Source organism: Bos grunniens, chromosome 4 (assembly GCF_055505025.1).
Source record: "Bos grunniens cultivar Pamir isolate PY7600 chromosome 4, Bosgru_T2T1.0, whole genome shotgun sequence".
In the NCBI taxonomy this organism is placed as follows: domain Eukaryota; kingdom Metazoa; phylum Chordata; class Mammalia; order Artiodactyla; family Bovidae; genus Bos; species Bos grunniens.
This window is the reverse complement of record NC_141168.1, coordinates 60,884,109-60,902,500: the sequence shown is the minus strand read 5'-3', so window position 1 is coordinate 60,902,500 and position 18,392 is coordinate 60,884,109. Positions and strand designations below refer to the sequence as shown.

General features: G+C 36.4%; 1 long non-coding RNA gene across 1 annotated transcript in view; it reads right to left on the bottom strand.

Moving 5' to 3' along the window:
* Positions 1-4,349: 4,349 nt before the first annotated feature.
* LOC147374242 (uncharacterized) overlaps positions 4,350-18,392 on the bottom strand; it is an 89,638-nt gene continuing 75,595 nt past the window's right edge. The window contains exon 3 of the long non-coding RNA XR_015163226.1: positions 4,350-4,715. This is a non-coding gene — a long non-coding RNA (uncharacterized LOC147374242). The remainder of the gene's footprint in view (positions 4,716-18,392) is intronic.

Sequence of the window (18,392 nt, the reverse complement as noted above, 5' to 3'; positions counted from 1 at the left end):
AGTTTGAAGTTGCTAATTTTGGGAAGAACTCACAATCCCATATTTAGAAGAAATTTCTGATTAAACTGGGACTGACCCACCTACCAAATGCCACAGAGAACCTATCGAATGGAAACCAAAGGGAATGAGCAAAAAGGGTGGGGCATGGGTGGAAATGAGAAGGAAGATTGTGAGTTCAATTAGTTTCACTATGTAAAGAGCAAGTGGAAACCATGAAAAATACTAAGACAGTGAAAGAAAGAAAGTGAAGTTGCTCAGTCGTGTCTGACTCTTTGTGACACCATGGACTGTAGCCTATCAGGCTCCTCCATCCATGGGATTCTCCAGGCAGGAATACTGGAGTGGGTTGCCATTTCCTTCTCCAGTAGATCTTCCCAACCCAGGGACTGAACCCAGGTCTCCCACATTGTAGGCAGACACTTTACCGTCTGAGCCACAAGGGAAGTCCAAGAACATTGGGACTATTGTATTAATACAATATTAGAGCCAATGTCAGGAGCTCTTAGACAACAAATGTCTCAAAGGCCTTCTCTGATGCTTGCAAAGGCCCAAATGATTAATCATCAGAGGAAATGTTACCTTTTTGTTTGATAATAATTGAAGTGTCCATAGGGCTTCCCAGGTGGTTCAGTGGTAAAAGAATCTAATTGCTGGAGATATAGGAGATGTAGATTCAATCCCTGGGTCAGGAGGATCCAGGGAAGAGGGTACCTGGAAGATCTACCTGGAAGAGGGTAGATCCCCTGGAGGAGGAAATGGCAACCAGTCCAGCATTCTTGCCTGGAAACTCCCATGAACAGAGGAGCTTGGCAGGCTGCAGTCCATGGGTTCTTAAAAGAAATGGACACGACTGAGCAATTGACCATACATGAAGTGTCTGATCACCTACACAGAATGAAGCAGCCAGATGTTTGTGAAAAGGCTCTGTTCCATCAGACCAAGGATTAGACATTGTTCAGTAATCTATTATTATTTATTTTCTTTATTGCCTTACATCTAAGTGGAATCTTAGATGGAAGAGAACATGAGATAAAAATCTAAAATGGACATTTCCCATGAGGGAGAAACCAACATAGAATGTTCTTTCCACTTTATATAACTGTGTCATGTAAAATCTGATTCCTGAATTTCACTTAAAAAATTTAGCATTGCCATCTGGGGTAAATATGTTTCATTAGTTTTCTATATGATGTCTCTTAAGGATATATGAGGCAATTACATAAAAAAAAAAATAGTTCTGACCTGAGTCCTAATATGGCCTCACTAAATTGAACCACTTACTCAGAAGGAAAACTGGCCTTAAAAAATGTACATTTTAATTCAGCCTCCAAAATATCTCTTCTCTCCCTTAAACATTTTTAGTTCCTCTGCAATGACCTACTACGTCCAACAGATTTTTGTTTGTTTGTTCATCTTTTATGAAACAACTGTTTTCTTTTGGCCTTGTATTCTGAAATTTCTCGAAAGTAAAAATTGAGCAATGATGAATTATGGAAAAATTGTTCTTGCTTCCAAAATATTCACATCTGACCTTTGTTTAAACAACTCTATCTGTCATTTTTGTCAACAGAAATTAACAACAATTTAAAAAAAAAAGATGAAAATGGACATCGTTTGATATCATTTCAGTTCCTAAAGGTTTGCCATTTTCACATAGGCTTCCCCACAAGACAAAAACCACCCCCAATATCAGAGAAATCACTCCAAGCCCCTATTGCTTCCTGAAGTGATCATTCAGTAAAATAATAAATCAGTTTCATTCCTACAGCTACTGTTTCTTGCTGTCTTCTTTTTATTTGTTTTCAGCTTGAGTGAGAAATTTATTTTTGACAGTTTGTTATTGTATGAAGGAGGTAGTTATGTTGGATTGTAAAATGCTGAAATCTTTTCTCACATAGTTACAGAGCACCTCCTTTTCCATTGAAATATAAGTTAAGTCTTTATAGAATTCCCATTAAATATCTTTCATTGTGGTACCATTATCAAATGATATTGAAACATGATCAAAGCAGATAATCCAAACTGCCAAGTATGTGGCAGTTTCATATACAAAGGAACCTAGATTTAGATTTCTGTGTTAGTGCAGAGAAAAACCAGTCATATTAGAACCAACTTGATTTTTCCCAACTTTACTCAGGTTAAGAAGTTCTTAAAGTTTCCCTCAGTTTGACTAAATTTAGACAGACCTCTTCTAGACTCTGGGCCCTCATTGCTCTTATCCAAGAGCACTTACTGTAGAAAAGTTGTCAATTCTTTCTCTGCCCCTTTAAGATGTAAAAAAATTTTAAAGCCTCTGGCCATTTTATAAGCCAGGAATGTCTTTCTCAAGGAACTGGAAGTCATCTCTTTGAAATTCAGACACTGAGGAAGACAGAACCCCTGCCCTCCAATTTCTTTGAGAGCCTAACAGCCGAACTTTCCTGGCCACCTTGCTCCAGTTGTAAAATCACCTTATGAAGACTGCTACTCTTTGGGGTAAAGCAAAGATTAACAAATACAGATGGCTAAGGAACTCTCAGCATCACCTCAAATCTTAGAAAAACAAAACACAACTCCCACTCAGTCTCAGTTCTGGTTGAACAGGTCTCGAATAAGGCCTTCTTTGCAGGTTGAACTTTGTCCAGTGAACTTTTTGCTTGACAAGTGTTAATGGATGTGCTATTCTAGAGTATCCATATACATAAGGTTTTTCACACCAGTTTCTGGACATATTTTTAAGTATAAAAAAGAAAATATCAAAAACAGGCTTAAGGCTATCATGAAATACCAGAACTAATATAAAATCAAACCAGCTGCTAAAAAAACTATTAAAATGTTCATAAAGTCTAGGATCAAAAAAAAAAAGATTTATTTACTTCATGTTTCTTTCTACAAAAGTCTTATGACAGTTTGAAATCAATAAAATAATAAAATATAAACAATAGAATGAGAGAATAATACAAATGCACCTCCTAGAAGAGAAAACATAGGTGTTGTGATCATGTTTCTTATTTGGTTCTGAAGTTACTGACAGCCAGGAGGAAAAGGAATCAATTCCTCAAGGCAATTTTTCTAAAATAATGTCTAAAAGTATGTTCATGTAGAATTTCATACAGAGAATAGTGAGAAATTTAAGAGTTTTCATGTTAATGTAAACGTGCATCTGTGTTTACAGCAACGCCATAACATAATTATACATTGTTAAGCCACCCAATCTGTGGTATTTTCTTATGGAAGACTGATAAGACTGATACAGCAGGTATGAATGAATAAAGGAATGAATGAATACTACCTTGCATTATTATGAATCCCTCTTAGGTCAATTTAAGAAATCAGAAAATTCAGTTGGTAAATTTGGCATCCTTTTGGCACACTGATACAATTTTTGGTGATTCAATTAATAGAGTTTATAGCAGTGAATTCATTAAGAAATGGAGCTAGTTTCTTATAGTTTAATATTATAAATTAAATATGGCAAACCTGGGGAGGTGATTAATAAAAACACAAGGATTATAAATCAGAAGGCTCGAAGTTTATGTTTAAGCTTAGTCATTTGGAGAAATGTACTAAGAGCTATGACTATCATAGCAATGATTTACTAACTAATTTCTAAAGAGAACTCTGAAGGAAGCAGTGGTTTATAGATAAGCACTGTTGAGCTGATGAAACAGAGCTTTTAAATACATCCTTACTTCAGTTCTTCTTTGCTTTAAATCTTAACATGCTTCATTTATGCTGCCACTTAATATGCTTTAATCATTATCTGTTTCCATGTTATTTAGTCTCCTCTGAGATTTTGATTATTAATTCATGCTTTTGAACTTATAGTTTATCCATGATATTTCTGATATTCTAGAGTAAATTACCAAATGAAAAGACCGACAATTTATAAATGCCTTCAAATCATCTCTCATATTCTACTGATCCAGCCAATAGCCTTCAAAATCCCTATATGTGACCATGATGTGTTATTTTTATTAACTCATTCAACCAATATTCTTTTGGCCATCTACCAGACACTATGTCAGTTTCTGGGGCAGGGGAGATGAATTTGACATACTCCATGCACTCATTGAGCTTAACATTTAGTATGAAACTCACATGCAAACTACAAGGAGAAGTGGTAGTCAATTCAACCCAAGTGATGAGTTGATGCCTTTTAGGAAAGAGAGGACTGGCAGGACATTAAAAGATGAGAAGGTGTTTTCCAGGAGCCAGATGCATTAAGACTGAATCAGGAAGAACAAAAGCCTGGAGGTTGGCAAAATTTAAAAAAAAATTTTTTTTCAGAAAATGTTTAACCTAATTTGAACAACTGAGACACATAATACACTAGTTTCTAGAGTTTATAAAGCAAGACATCAAAGTTTATATTTCCTCAAGTTCTTATTCAGAAACATTTTCATGTCTGTCTAAACATATCAACACCAAGCACATGGATCCAACGACCTCCATGTGTTTTTATACAGAATATTTGTTTTACTTTTCAATTGACTTGTGAATCAAAATCTAGATGTGCTCAGTGGCTCAGTCATGTATGAATCTTTGTGACTCACCAGACTGTAGCCCACCAGGCTCCTCTGTCCATGGAATTCTTCAGGCAAGAATACTGGAGTGGGTTGCCATTTCCTTCTCCAGTGGATCTTCCCAACCCAGGGATCGAACACACACCTCTTGCATCTTCTGCATTTGTTGGCAGATTCTCTATCACTAGAGCCATCTGGGAAGCCCAAGATCTAGAGAAGCAATATAAAATAGAATTGATTATTTTAAATTAGATACATAGAATCTGATGTATCTATATAACCTGGGGTTCTAAGCCTGAAGCCATTCATGAACTGTATACCTTAAATGTTAAAAACTAATATTGAATATTGTTTCTTTTCCTAATTAACACAAACATACTTATTGAGAAAGATTTGGAAATACATAAAAATATCACAATCAGTCATTAATTAATGTTAACACTAGGTACATGTAATAAACATATCAGATACAGTTTCTATTTCCATTTAAATGATAGTTTCATTCTTTAAAGGACAAGGTCAAATTGCCCAACAGGAACACCACACCAAGTTCTAGTCCTCCAGTAGGGCATGTTTGTTAAAAAAAAAAAAAAAAGAAAAAGAAAAAAAAAGTTTATTAAAGGCTTTGCAAATTTGATAAGAAAGAATGACATTTCATTATTCTAATATGCATTTCTTTGATTTGCATTTGCATTTCAGATAACATACTCAGCTCCATTTTCATCTAGTTCTTTGATTTCATTTTTATGTTTAAATATTTAATGCATTTTGGAATAGAATACAAAATAGAAACACATTTCCATCACTTTTCAACCAAGTAATTAATCAATTGTTAGAACATTATTACTGAGTAGTCTTTCATTTTCCAAATAATTGAGCTATTACTTTTATCATACTGACACTGAATATATCTCAGATTTTTTGTCACAGGGCTTTCTATTTATTTTCACCAATTTTAGATTCTTGTTCTGTACCACATCATTACTTCATCTATTGTAATTTAATAACACATTCACACCTGGTGGTTCAAATGACTACATATATTCAGATGTTGGGACTATAATGATTCATAGAATGGTGGCATTCACCTTACATATGTGTATCAGATCAATATTGCCCAAACATCTGTAAGACTAACCTGAAGAGTGAAAAAAGCAGCAAAGAGCAAAAAAATCTGTTCATTTTAGTTCCTGAATACTTTAAAGGCAAATATCATAGAAATCTAAATTATGTCTATTATATTGTGTCCTCCTAATATTTTCCAAGTACAGCAGCTGATACACATATACATAATTGCCGAAGTGGTAATAACTGGAAAAAATTATTTTATGCTCATTCTACCCAGTATTTCCATTATATACATGACTTTAGAGCCATTGAAATAAAGTGAAAAGAGAATGTTACTATCAATTTAAGCACAAATTTAAGCAAAGGAATTTAAACAAAAATTTCAATGATTAGATATTTACCATCAGAGTGTTTTTAAAAAGCATATTAAATCAACTTCTTTGATTATTAGAGTTCAGAGTCTATTAAGACTATTAAGACCTTAGCAGCAAATAAAAACAAAGTTATTTGATCTTTTCTACTAAAACTGATTTTCAAAACAGTTGCAAAAGCTTCCTTTAAACTGGTAACAATAATACTGCACATGAAAGATGCTTGCTTCATTTGAGTACATTCAATTACTCAGTTCAATGATCATTCATACTTGTAACTAATAAATGCCATACCTGGACATTCAAAATAGTAGCCTATCATACTGCAGCCTCTTAAAAATGTCACTGAATTTGCAAGTCTTGCTTTAGAAAGTCATGCAAATATTTGGATAACACACAAATGAATTAAGTATGTATTATTGTCCTAACTTCATGTTGGGACGTTTTTCATCTCATTAGAGTTGCTAAATAAATAACATACATTTTATGTATATTGAATTTTCTAAGTAACTCATAAGATATGATTTTCTGATAGTATCATGTCCAAAATATCGTGACTCCTTTCTTATCTCAGTGAGGTGGGGAATGGTGAGCCTCAACATGGTCCCCACAAGTATTTTCCAAAAGTTTACTAAAGAATCATCTATGGACAGAATCACCCACAGACAGAATACTTCATCATCCAAGGTTTCAAAGCTCCTTATCTAAAAATAATCAAACAGCAAGATGTTCCGCCCTAAGAGGGAAAAATAATAGCAGTACCTTACTTCTTTTCTTCTGTTTTCTTTTATTAGGTAGCTGCAGGGATTCACCGCATTTTCAGGAAGGTAAACATCTTCTTTATTAAAGTTTTCTCTGGTAGGAATCAGTAATAAAAGAGGATAATCTCTCCCTCTATACTGTCTTTCCTTGGGTAGTATATTTTTCACATCATTCTTTGACACTATTAAAGAACACTGTCCTCGTATCATAGCCAACTTTTAAACTTTTAATATATTTCTCCAATTTTATTTTAGAAAAGGAACTTTTTTCTGAAATGGGAAACACAGTAAATTTTAAAACTTTAATAGTTTCACTTTCTATACCATGTGTTCCAATTACATGAGTTGTGTATTTAAATGGAAAGCACTCCCTATACAATGCGGGAGCCTTGTTAGATAGGGGCAAATTTAGCAGACTTTTAGACAGATTTCTAAGGGAAAAGATAAAAGCATGCCAGATATTATCCTACTAAAAAACAGAATTGATTTTGTAAAGGAAAAACAATGATGTAAAACAAGTTCATTTCTAAAAGATAAAAATCAACTTTGTTTAGCATAATGAGGTTTCAAGAAAAAAAAAAAAAAAACTAAGTAGGTAAAAACCTAACCCAGGGTTTCAGTTTTCAGAAAGTGAACAAAAATGTAGCTATCAGCATACCAGGAAAGGGATCTGGGCAAGCCCTGGGGATCAATTAGTTTAGTACCTCCAACTGGGCTTTCCCTATGGGGAGACCTATAAAAACAACAGGTGACATATTTCTGTAAAAACAAATGTACGTGGGTATGCATGTGTCTACATCAGACATATGGGGCCAGATGAGGCCCTGCTCTTGTCGTTTGTGATAGTTTGAGGTTGAAATGTAGAAACTCTCGATTGTCAAATCCTGTCACTTACCTTTTTATTGGCCTGTTTCTGCTTCAAGACGGAAAGAAAATAAAGGCTAACTCATTGCTTTCTCTAAAAACACCATTATTGGAATGATTATACAATAGAACAATCAAGCTCAATGGTGAAAGTTGATCAATACACATGTTTTCATTGATTTTCAGTGGGTATGAAATGCAATTCACTTAAAACTGGCAAATATTTCCAAGAGTTAAAGAGAAATAGAAAAGACATCTTTTAGAAGTGTGATCTTGTAAATACATGTCAAATTTGATGTAAATAATTACAAGGCAGAATTACCCTCTCCCCAGCCTTTAACCTTTTGCCTAAAATATTACTTTCTTTGTGATAAAAGATCATTTGATTTTTTTACGCTCCAGAGTCCCTGAAGACAAAAATTACTCTTTTGAAAGTTGCTATTGTATTCTGCTAGTTCCATCAGTTGCAATTCTTAAAAACACCAAAGTTCTATTTAAGGAGAAAATCAGGTTTATAATTTGTCGGTTCCTCAATTTTCCTTATTTTCGATACAAAGAGGAACACTTTATGTGAGATTTCAATCAGGAGAAGAAAAGGGAGTGCTGAGGTAACAACCTGTACCTTTGTACGGTGCCAGGAACATCAAGAACAACACAAAATATACCAAAACCACTCATTGGAAAGGAAATCTTGATACAGAAATAAAGGACCTGATTATATTTACCACTTAGAGCACACGTTTCCCTCCTTACAACTAATGAAAATCAAGAAATTAAGTATTTCAGTGTTTCATGATTAGAAATCAATTCTAATGTATGTGTGTGCATTGTGTTATATTTAGCCATAAGAATATTTTTGCAAATCAAAGTAGACATTCCAGAGGTTTGCTTTTGCTTACCTGGGCTATCAATCAGAAAACACCCTAGATGCTGTGAAAAGTATACAACCCACTCCAAAGACCCAGGCTATTATAACTGCCACACATCTTAGCCAGGGTGAAAGAGGAGCCTGAGACAAGTATTAAAGTGCAGATCCTTTACTTGGGAGGTGCAAAACAAGGGTAAAAAGGAAAGTCAGCAAAAACGGCTCTAAACCAATATGAAGTGAGTCGCTGTGTGCTCCCTATCACTTCTCTGTAAGCCGCAGAAAAAGGTGCAGAGTGTTTAGCCGGCCTGGCTACTTAGAACGTGAGTCTTCTTTGGACCAGAGGCAAAGAGAAGCTGTGCCTTGAAATAGCTGATAAAAGGTAAGGAGGTAAAGGAATGGCTCTGCCTGCTTCCTCCTGACTTCCTTCCTAGGGAGTTAACACCCATGCATTCTGAACCTATCACCTGGCAGGCAGATGCTTAGAATGCCAGAGTCTACCCCTGGAGCATAATGTTTCATTGAGTCTGAAGTGATAGGAGCAGTTGGAAACTCGGCATGTGGCTGGTTGGCTCCACAGGCCATCTTGCTTGTTCAGTGTGGCCGAGTAGAAGGGCCAAGCCCTCCCAGAGTAAATGACTAAGCAAAAGACTAACTCTTCTGTCTTAGGGGACAGAACTGAGTGGACTTTACCTTCTGTCCCCAGAGAAAGTGACTAGCATGAAAGAGCTGCTGAAGTTTCAGGTAGGGGCAGTGCCTAGGTAAAAATGAGGAAGAAGATAATGTACCTATGTGTGGTGGATAAAGTAATAGGTTGGCATAGAAGCAAAAACATATAAGGGAACATATCCAAATGGAGCAATCACTTTGTGGGACATGATGGGTTTCTTAGACTGACTAGATGCCAGATTGTTTTCAGATCACCCCAACTCTCAGGCAGTTTCTGTTTGGCATCACAGAGTTAAAATTGCTTCACAGTCTAAGACAGATTGTCAAAGCAATGAAAAATAAGTCAAAGCTACTAACATCTGTGTCTCAAGATAAAGACATTGTGAGATTCGCATACCATTGATTCCACATCAGACAGAAGACAAACACGGTAATTGCTGATGTATCCAGAGTCCTTTTTCCCATGATGCTGAGTCAATGATGGACATCAACACTGGTTTTATGAACAATTACATCTGCAAAACTTACCTGTCATGGCTAATATTAAACAAGACAGAAACATCAATGAGATCTGAGAGTAAAGTCAGAAGAGAAGATAAATGGTTTTCCCCAGCTTAGGCTCCTTATCCAATTGCCCAAAGAGGATAGTTTAAAGTGGTGTCTTCTTCAATGATATTTTCTTGGGGTCAGTTTCTGCCCTGTGCCTCTAACATTGAAAAAAGGGAGGGACAATTTCAGGGCAAATAACCCTCTGGATTGAGTTATATTGAACAAGTGGGGGACATTTTTCAGTCTATCATATGTAGTTGTGACGGGGGAATGAGAGGTGGCATATCTGCCTCTTTAGGTCCATGGACTTTTCGTGAAAGAATTCTGTTAGTGTATCCCTTAGATCAGCTTCAGTCCTAATTTAAAATGCTGACCCCTGGGGTCCATCAGAGTTTTACTGATCTATGTGGAATGGGGACTAGAAATCTTCACATTAAAACAACCAAGGAGATTCTGAAATAAAGCTTATTAAATACTGATAAAATAATCTTCAAGGAAAATAATCTATTTGGTGCCCATAAATGCTTTTGAAAATGGAAAGAAATCACCTGATACCTCAGGGTTCCTTTCTAATAGTAAAGGTGCTAAGGCTTCAAGCCAAGATTTCCATTACAGACCTAAGGAAACAGGAGTACTCCTGTGCTGTTAATTAACAACTAAGACCCATGATCCCCCACCAATGAAAAGTTCTTAAGTAGCTCTGACTTGATCTCTCAGTACTAATAATTTAATTGGAAACATAAAAGACCATGCTAATGTGCATTAGGAAAAAGTCTTACTCAAGCCGTGTTCACTAAGCAGGGGTTGCTAATTTTCTCAATGTTCCTTAATATTAACTGTAGCTCTAACTTGGAGGTTTACCCAGTTTATATAGCTATTGACAGATGTTTACAATACCCAGAGTCCTTTAGCTCAGAGCTTTACTGTTATAAGTATCTCTGATGAGGACAAAATGTTGTGCATGGAGCAGAACACTCATTAAAATTTGTACTTTATGTTACTACATATTAAAATGGAAGTTTGGCCAAAATAGAATCATATAATAGGTACTGTATTCCAAAGGAGACACTAGACCATACACAGAATTCAAAAGGAGATTTTAGGAAACTATTCACATATTCTTTAACCACAAACTCACCAGAAGGATTTAAACAGATCAAGAGTGGCATATTCCAAAAAACTTGGAGGGGAGAACTATGCCACAATGCCACATTGTTCCCAAAGGGAAGTGAGAATGTAATGAGTGGTTTCAAGACCACTTGGAGGGCTTGGTATGTGTCACATGCAGTCTGGAGACACAATGGACAAGTTACTTAGTCACAGGTAAGAAATCTAAAGGGTGAGAGAGAAAGTAGCCTGCTGTTTTGACAATGGAGCAAAAGAGTTGGTGCTGGCTTATAAATTTAGACTCAGAATAAATCCTGCATGAATGCTTTCCATGGACCAGATTGAAGGTCACACACATAGGAACCCAATGTGAGGTCATCTTAAGACTCAACCAAGAAAACCACATGGCAGTTGACCATAAAAGAGAGAATTTGAAAATAACAAGAAATGTTAAAGGGCTGAGAAAGCAAAATGGAGATGCACTGGGTAGCATCAAAAGAACTTCAGGTAAGATGTCCCCATAACTGGATAGGGGAAGGTTTCTAAAGTACACTTAAAAGAGAAGGAGCCTTCTTTAATCTCCTACTGGTCTGAGAGAGCATAGACCAGCCAATGACAGTATCAGTCAGTTGAGACTCTCCTATCTTTGTTTTGCTCTACCATTCAATACCCTGACTACAAAGTGGTCAGAAGGGTAGTTAGCCAGATCAAGGTAAGGGGATGAAGAGGAAAAATGGAAATGCTAGGGATGCAAGCGATCATGTCTTTTCCCAGTTGTAGGATTCCAGTCTGGCTCAAGTTAGGAATAGACAGAAATCTCAAATTTAAGTTTAGAATTTTGATTAGGACATGAGAATGGACATTTTAATTATGAACTAAAGATTGTGTCTAAACTTAAGGCAACCATAACTAGAAGAACAACAGATGTGGCTCTTATTTTTAACAGACACAGGAGAAGAACTAGCCTTATAGAATAGACTTAAAGAAACAGCAAAAGACAAAAATAAAGTTATTGTATAATTACAACTCATCAATTATTTTAGTTCAACTGTAATGGCTCCTTTTACTCAATGTTTAATTCTTTAAATTCACGTATCTAAAAAGCAAAACTTAGAAAATCCATTTTTTGTGGGCATTTAATTCTAAGATTGATTAATTAAATTCCTTTAAACAATTTGAAGGGCTTCCCAAGTGGTGCTAGAGGCAAAGAATCAGCCTGCCAATGCAGGAGACACAGAATATGAGGGTTCGATCTCTGGATCAGGAAGATCTCCTGGAATAGGATATAGCAAGCCGTAGGCTGCAGTCCATGGGGTTGCTAAGAGTCGGACACAACTGAGCGACTTCACTTTCACTTTTCACTTTCATGCATTGGAGAGGGAAATGGCAACCCACTCCTGTGTTCTTGCCTGGAGAATCCCAGGGACGGGGGCGGGGGAGGGGCCTGGTGGGCTGCTGTCTCTGGGGTCGCACAGAGTCGGACACAATTGAAGCGACTTAGCAGCAGCAGCAGCATAGTATTTTTGCCTGGAAAATTCCGTGAACAGAGGAGCTTGTCAGGCTGCAGTCCATGGGGTCACAAAGAGTCAGACAGGACTGAGTGAACAACTTACTTAAACAATTTGAACTGCAGTTGGCAAATTAGTGTGACTGAATTTTTGGATACTTTAAATACTCTAAATAATAAACAAAACATACAGAAACACAATGATTTATAATGCCCCAAACCTTAAAATAATACTGGTAGCAAAAGTGCTAATACCATAAAGGAAATGTGCTTTAATTCTTAATTTTACATGTTTTCGGGGTTCTAATTTTTATACCTTCCTAAGTTTTATGAAGCTTTACCAGAACCAAAGTTTACAATCTTCACAGGGATTAAAAAAATTTTTTTTCCAGGTCTAAAAGAAAGGCAATGTTAACTTAAAATACCAGAATCCAGGTTCTTGGCTAGTCATTTACATTTGCAGTGTGGGACTGGACTTGGTTGTACGGTCCACGATAAAGCAAACTTCTGTCTCTGCAATAGGTTGATTGCCCTTTTACATCAGACTTTCAATCATCACATCCTGATACCCACGTATCCCTGACTTTAATATAAATCTTAACTTTTGATGACTTTGCTTTCTCAAAGCTTCACATAGCCAGAATCCCCTATGCCATTGCCTTGATATTATGAATCACTGACCTGGTTTGTTTCAAGTATTGAAATATACATATTTCTTATTAGTAGTTTATAAAAATTCATAAAGTTTTATTCATAATAAGTAGATACTTCATCTCCTAAGAGATGAAGGATTGAATTTTTGTGCTTTTGCTTCTCAAAACATTTGGATCATTTATAATTTTGGAGCATCGCATTTTGTAATGGCCATTGTGTATGCCTACATGCCATAGTTGTAATCAATGTTAACAACCCTGTAAGTTATTATTATATAACACCATTAATTCTGATACATCTGTTAGTATTTTCCTGGTCATTTTTATGTCAAGAAAAACGTCTACCTTATTGCACAGAAATCCTGTCATATTGGTTCAGTTATTTATCTTAATTCCTTTTTCATTTTTACACAAATGAGTATATGTGCTAAATATATGGAAATATATGCTAAACAAAGAGAATAAAACATCACGTGTCAACATTCTCCTACTTGTTTTAATCGATAAAGATTTAAAGATCCTACATTCTTTTCCATATTACAAGTACCTCTTTGCATACTTCATGTTTCCTCTTTTGAGTATTACTGTGAACTCATGCTTTTTGCAGGCTTAACTTGTTCGAATTTAACCATTAGCATTATTACTTCTGTCCTTATTTGCTGGCTCTTCTGTCATTGAAGCTCTACCTCTGAGGTTTCAAGCAGCAGCTTGTTGTTTTGAATCCATCTCATTTTGTCTTTGCACCAGACACGGAGTCATCTACCCTCCAGCGATCAAAATTTGTGTGCCAGGGGTATACATGAGGGTTGATAATAAATGAGACTAGTGCCCCTGCTGTAGGGCCATTTATAATAATGATACAGCTGGAAAATAAGTCTTTCAAGGACATGAATTCACACTGATTTTTCCAGTGTAACATATTACTGAACCCAGCTTTTCTCGTAGACTTGCTTTTACGCTTATAATAAATATGTAATAAGATGGAAAAAATTCATTACCTTCACAGCTGGTAGCAGAATTCCACCTCAAGAGAGATCAATCTCCCTTGGGAAAAATGTTTTAATTTTTTAGAGTAGAAGGTGAACTCCTTTCCCCTCCTGATTTCTAGCATCAAGGCCTAAAAGGCTGACCTCAAAGTTACAGTGAAGAATTTAGCTATCTAAAGGCTGCCAGGAAGAAGGGATTTGAGTACAGAGGATGAAAGAAGGGGAAGGAAGGAGGACTAGTACTGCCTGTCATTGACGATCCATCCACTAGCTAAACAAAAGTTCAAATTCCTGGAGCGCTGGTGGGTGCCTGTAGCAAAGTGTGCAGGGGCTGTCCATGGAGACTGAAGAAAGGGCTGAGCATCATGTAGACTGAGGAGCCGTAAGACAGGTACAGTATGCAAGCGTGCACAAACCCAAAGACTTGGAGAGATCTGCAATTGAAAATTCCTTGTAAATTTGCCAAAAATTTGGAAGATCCCTTGAGACTTCAACAGGGTAGAATCAGTGAGGTTAACGCCGATTTCATTTAGACCTAAGGAGTAGGAAATTTCTTTGTCTTAAGACAGAAATAACTTCTTAGAATAGGGTTGCCAGATATAGCAAATAAAAACATACAACACCCAGTTGTTTGAATTTCATATAAATATTTTTTAAAAATTAGCAGAAGTGTGTCCTGTGCAGTATTTGAGATATAGTTATGCTACATAAAAATTCAACAAAATGGATTGAGCCCACATTGTAAAATGAAATATAAATTGTAAACAGTTTACCAGATATGATTTTTATATATATTAAAAACTATAAATATATCCAGTGTAATTATGGTATCATCTGTATCCTTCCTCATTATAAATATATAAAGCCCTTAGCTGAGAGAAATATAAAAAAGCTCCACCCCATTTGTTTTTGTGTTTGTTTGTGTATAGGTCATCCTGATTTTGCATTGTTTCTTTATCCCAAGGTTTCTGCGTATCCTATGCCAATATGTAATAATCATGGTTTTTTAAAACTACTGTTCAAAATTCTCAGAATATCTATGGGATTGCTGAAAAGTCAAGTAGGAGGTCTTTAAAAGCTTTTTCTTCAGCTTTAGTTAACTCTCTTCTCCAATGCACAATACATTATCTTGAGCTCAAGCACTGGAAGACATCCATATAAATTCTGCAAGATGATAGCTATGATGTCACCCAAAAGTGTTCCTTCTCATGTCTCCCCACTTTACCTAGCTCATCGGAAGCTTTGAGGCCTCAGTAGTCTTGTGATGCTGTTTTGAGGAGGGTGAAAAATTCTTTTCTGGTTGGAATAAAGAAGCATCTGGGTTGGGAAAAATGTCTACCTCACTCTGCAGGAATCCTGTGGCATATCGTGTGACATGGGACCCTAACTGCAGTTACGCAGCATTTTTTTCTCTCTTCCCTGACTTCACACAGGGTACGCTCATTTTTTCTGCACCCTCAGGGCCCTGCCTTCTCAACTATTTTTCCGTCCTGGGCTTTTTGCGTGTGGTGACGTAAGGGGAATTCTCAGCTTAGTTTGGTCATATGATGGATCAGGGACACAGAATTAAGAATTCATCTGGGAGACATATTTCCAGTGAAAGATGCATATCTAGAGATCTACAGCAAGAAACTGGGTTTCTTGGGTGGGTTATGCAAAATCTTTTCCAAAGGAAACATAGAAAAAATGTTAATGAAACTTAACAAAAAATGATTATCTGGGAGCAAAATGCATTTGTGAAAAGCTAAAAGAAAAAAAAAAATGGCGTTATCCAAGTCCTGCTGAGAGAAGAGCTGACTGAACTGCACTAACTGTGGTAAAGAACTCTAAACGAGCCCAGGCCCTCCAAAGGAGAAATTAAGAAAGAGGCACAAAACCTCCTGAGTTTGCTTAGCTTCTCAAAAGGTGAGAGGCACTCTTCAAGCTTCATTCTTCTCATCTGTACAGAAAAGAGTTTGGCTAAATCTGTGGTCTTCCAGCTGTGCACCAGCAGGCCTTCATAAATATTCTCAGGCATTTATTATTTCATATTTGATAATTTTATGAAACCCCTCACAAAATAAAATCCTCTAGAGTCTAATTAAAATTGCATTGAATTCTTATATGTACCAATTTAGTTTATCCATTGATCTGTTGATGGAATTGAGTTTGTTTTCATCTTTTGGCTATGATGAATAAAGCTGCTGTGAACACCGGTATACAATTTTGCCTGAGTCCCTGCTTTTAGTTCTTGGGGGTATATACCTAAGAGTGAGATTGCTGAATCATTTGATCTATGTTTAATTATTTGAGAAACCATCACTCCTTTCCTTAATGCCTGCATCATTTCACATCTTCACCAGCAATATGTAAGAGTCCACAAAGCTTTCTTTAAATGATATGACTTTCATCACCTTTCTCACTTCTTCAGTCATAATTATTTTTTTCTAGGTCCCTACTTCTTTATCAATTTTGGTATGTTTACTTTGCTGGGAAATCAATAATTTTCTTTGGCATTTCAAAATATCTTCCATCCTTTTTCCCTTTTATTTTACCACTTATCACAGGATTTTAAAGCTTTAAGTTTTCTGAGTTTTTGCTGTTCTGTAGGTTTTGATATTCATCATTTTTTATATTTTTAAAGATAGTTTAGTATGGGCCTGCCAAGAATGTATTCTTAATTTCCAAGTAGGTTGGGGGTTGGGGGAAAAAAGAAAATTACCATCTCATTGTCTCATTTGAACATTATCAGAGGCAATGGCACCCCACTCCAGCACTATTGCCTGGAAAATCCCATGGATGGAGGAGCCTGGAAGGCTGCAGTCCATGGGGTCGCTAACAGTCGGACACGACTGAGCTACCTCACTTTCACTTTTCACTTTCATGCTTTGGAGAAGGAAATGGCAACCCACTCCAGTGTTCTTGCCTGGAGAATCCCAGGGACGGGGGAGCCTGGTGGGCTGCCGTCTCTGGGGTCACACAGAGTCGGACATGACTGAAGTGACTTAGCAGCAGCAGCAGCAGTAGCAGCAGCAGCAGCAGCAGCAGAGGTAGTAGTCTATAAAAATCCTGCTTTTAAAATTTTGTCAAGGCATGTCCCTGGTAGTCCAGTGGTTAAGACTTCATACTCCCAGGGTAAAGGATACCAGTTTGAACCCTGGTCAGGGAACCAGGAACCCACATGCTGCTCGGCACAGCCAAAAACAATTATTTGTCAAAATATCTTTTTTATTTACTTATTTTTCATTGAAGGATAATTGAAGAATTTTGCTGTTTCCTGTCAAACCTGAAGATGAATCAGCCATATTTAGCTATTATGTGGTCTTCAGGCACTTTTGCTGTTTGGTTTCCAGATTTTTCGTAGACTGTTCAATTTATCACTTTACTATTGCAAAATTCCCCTATCTTGATTACTACTTTCAACTTTCCATACCTCTTTTGCTACTATTAACATAGCTCCTACTATTGCCACACCTGCTTTCTTTTTCCTTTTTCTTTTTGTGATTTCCTTGTATCTCTTAGTCATCCCTTTATTCCAATATTTCCTCTAGGTCATGTGCCCTTAATTCTTAGGAGCTCTTTTCACACAGAGGGATGAAGTGACTCACCATCACTCTATCTAAATTAGACCTTCATGTTGGCCTTATTTTCAGCCCCAAATAGATATATCCTTCTTCCTCTTGCTCTAACAGATGATAAGCTCTAGAAAGTAGGTGACTGAGAACTAAGTCTCCTTTAAGCCACAGTATTTCTGGAATCCTCTCACTCTCCATTGCTTTCCCACTAGAATATTTCTCCTAAATTATCTTACCTAAACAGAGAAAGGGAAATTTTTACAGGGAGTTGGAAGAACTGAATTTTTAATAAAGCTCTACCAATAGCTGTGTGACCTTAAGCAAGTCAATTAAAGTTTCTAGAACTATGGCCTCAATTGTAAAATGTTCAAATTGACAAGATGGACTCTAGGGCCCTTTCCAGTTCTGCAATTCAGATTCTACCATTCTAGAGAGGAAAATTCAAGGAGGGAGAGAAAAGATACAAAGCCAGTATAGGTCAGATACAAAAGGTCAATTGCAAATTTTGAGAGCTAGGCACAAAGATAATCTTTTATCTTAATTATGTACCAAAATATCACATGCAAGGCTATGATATAGCATCACTAACTTTTAAAATTATGGTTATGAATCGGGCTATAGGTTTCAAAGTTAATTCTGTGGCTCATTTAGACATCTATTAAATTGAATACCTTAAAATTACATATTGGTCTCCATAATTTTCTAATTCAACCCCTAAATGATGAACAATCATGCATTTGAGATGTACCTATATCTGAGAAAATTATTTTGTGTCTGAATTCATTTCAAGTCATGGTACACTTATTAACCATTGCAGCAAAATTTATACACAAATTCCATTATATAATAATCCTTCTCCCTCTAAAGTTTAACAGGGAGAGCAGGTTAAATTGTGCAGTGTAAGTTTTCACATCCGTTCACAAGAATTGCAAT